The sequence below is a fragment of the Rhinoraja longicauda genome, chromosome 24 (assembly GCF_053455715.1).
Source record: "Rhinoraja longicauda isolate Sanriku21f chromosome 24, sRhiLon1.1, whole genome shotgun sequence".
Lineage (NCBI taxonomy): Eukaryota > Metazoa > Chordata > Chondrichthyes > Rajiformes > Arhynchobatidae > Rhinoraja > Rhinoraja longicauda.
Window position 1 is genome coordinate 30,176,723 of NC_135976.1, and position 3,059 is coordinate 30,179,781.

The window sequence follows — 3,059 nt, forward strand, 5'->3', positions numbered from 1 at the left end:
GGCCACAGCCTCAGAATTAAAAGACATTCCTTTAAGAAGGAGATGAGGAGGAATTTCTTCAGTAAGGGGGTGGTGGGTCTGTGGAATCCTTTGCCACAGAAGGTTGTGGAGGCCAAGTCAATGGTTATTTTTAAGAGGTAGATAGATTTATTGATTAGTACGGGTGTCAGGGGTTATGGGGAGAAGGTAGGAGAATGGGGGTTGAGAGGGAGAGATAGATCAGCCATGATTGAATAGACTCGATGGACCGAATGGCCTAATTCTGCTCCCATCACTTGTGGACTGGTCCCATCCCACTGCTTAGACATAAAATGCTGGAGTCACTCGGTGGGACAGGCAGCACCTCTGGGGAGAAGGAATGGGTGACTTTTTGGGTTGAGACCCTTTAGTTTAGTTTAGTTTAGAGTTACAGCGCGGAAACAGGTCCTTCGGCCCACCGACTCCACACGACCAGCGATCCCCGCACACTAACACTATCCTACACATACTAGGTAGTGTAAGAAAATAACCGCAGATGCTGGTACAAATCGAAGGTATTTATTCACAAAATGCCGGAGTAACTCAGCAGGTCAGGCAGCATCTCGGGAGAGAAGGAACGGGTGACATTTTGGGTCGAGACCCTTCTTCAGACTGATGTTGGGGGGGGCGTGACAAAGGAAGGATATAGGTGGAGACAGGAAGACAGTGTGAGATCTGGGAAGGGGAGGGGAAGAGAGGGACAGAGGAACTATCTAAAGTTGGAGAAGTCAATGTTCATACCGCTGGGCTGCAAGCTGCCCAGGCGAAATATGAGGTGCTGTTCCTCCAATTTCCGGTGGGCCTCACTATGGCACTGGAGGAGCCAGTGTCCCTACACATACTAGGGATGATTTACATTTATACCAAGCCAATGAACCTACAAAGCTGTACGTCTTTGGAGTGCGGGAGGACACCGAAGATCTCGGAGAAAACCCACACAGGTCTCGGGGAGAACGCACAGACTCTGTACAGACAGCTACTGTAGTTAGGATTGAACCCGGGTCTCTGGCGCTGTACGCGCTGTAAGGCTCCAACTCTACACCTGTGCCACAGTGCTGCCGAGACTTGGCAGCTGGTGTCTTGGTGGTCTCTCCCATTCACTGTGTGCACAGCAGGTGGCCCCTAAGATCGTTGACATCAGGTTTCATCAGGACAATCAGCCCCTTCAAGTCCACTGCACCTACCAACTCCTCAAGGTCAAATCAGCTCTCAAAGTGTGTAGAAAGGAACTGCAGATAGAGTCATAGAGTGACACAGCGTGGAAACAGGCCCTTCGGCCCAACTTGCCCACACCGGCCAACATGTCCCCAGCTACACTAGTCCCACCTGCCCCGTGCTTGGCCCATATCCCTCCAAACCTGTCCTATCTACGTGCCTGTCTAACCATTTCTTATATGTTGGGATAGTCCCTGCCTCAACTACCTCCTCTGGCAGCTTGTTCCATACACCCACCACCCTTTGTGTGAACAAGGTACCCCTCAGATTCCTATTAAATCTTGTTCCCTTCACCTTGAACCGATGTCCTCTGGTCCTCGATTCACGGGGCAAGGGACTCTGGGCAAGAGACTCTGAGCATCTACCCGATCTATTCCTCTCATGGTTTTATACACCTCAATAAGATCACCCCTCATCCTCCTGCGCTCCAAGTTCAACCTTCTCCTGTAGCTCAGACCCTCTCGACCTGGCAACATCCTTGTAAATCTTCTCTGTACCCTTTCCAGCTTGACAACATCTTTTCTATAACATGGTGCCCAGAACTGAATGCGGCCTCACTAATATCTTGTACAACTGCAGCATAACCTCCCAACTTCTGTGCTCCATAATCTGACTGATGAAGGCCAATTTGCCAAATGACTTTTTGACCACCCTAGCTACCGGTGACTCCACCTTCAAGGAACCATGCACCTGCACTCCTAGATCCCTCTGCTCAACAGCACTCCCCAGAGCCCTCCAATTCACTGTGTCGGTCCTGCACGTGTTAGACTTCCCAAAATGCAACACCTCACACTTCTCTGTGTTAAATTCCATCAACCATTCCTCTGCCCACCTGGCTAATCGATCCAGATCCTGCTGTAATTTTTCACAACCATCTTCACTATCTGCAAAACCACCCACCTTTGTATCATCAGCAAATTTGCTAATCGTGCCGTGTGTGTTCTCATCCAAATCATTGATGTAAATGACAAACAGTAACGGGCCCAGCACCGAACCCTGAGGCACACCACTAGTCACAGGCCTCCAGTCCGAGAAGCAACCTTCCACCATCGCCCTCTGCTTCCTTCCACAAAGCCTATTTTCTATCCATTCAGCTATCTCTCTTTGGATCCCATGCGATCTAACCTTCTAAGGCAGCCTACCATGTGGAACTTTGTGGAATGCTTTGCTGAAGTCCATATATACAACATCTACCCTCAGCCCTCATCGACTTTTTTTAGAAGGATGAGAGGAGATCTTATCGAAACGTATAAGATTATTAAGGGGTTGGACACGTTAGAGGCAGGAAACATGTTCCCAATGTTGGGGGAGTCCAGAACAAGGGGCCACAGTTTAAGAATAAGGGGTAGGTCATTTGGAACAGAGATGAGGAAAAACTTTTTCAGTCAGAGAGTTGTGAATCTGTGGAATTCTCTGCCTCAGAAGGCAGTGGGGGCCAATTCTCTGAATGCATTCAAGAGAGAGCTAGATAGAGCTCTTAAGGATAGCAGAGTCAGGGGGTATGGGGAGAAGGCAGGAACGGGGTACTGATTGAGAATGATCAGCCATGATCACATTGAATGGCGGTGCTGGCTCGAAGGGCAGAATGGCCTCCTCCTGCACCTATTGTCTATTGTCTATTGTCACGTCTTCAAAAAACTCAATCAGATTTGTGAGAGACACTGATGCTGAATCAGATGCTGGTTTAAACTGAATATAGACACAAAAAGATTTCGTAACTCAGCGGGTCAGGCAGCATCTAGGGAGGAAAGGAATAGGTGACCTCTCGGGAAAGGTTGGGCAAGCTAGGACTTTATTCCTTGTAGTGCAGGAGGATAAGGATTGAG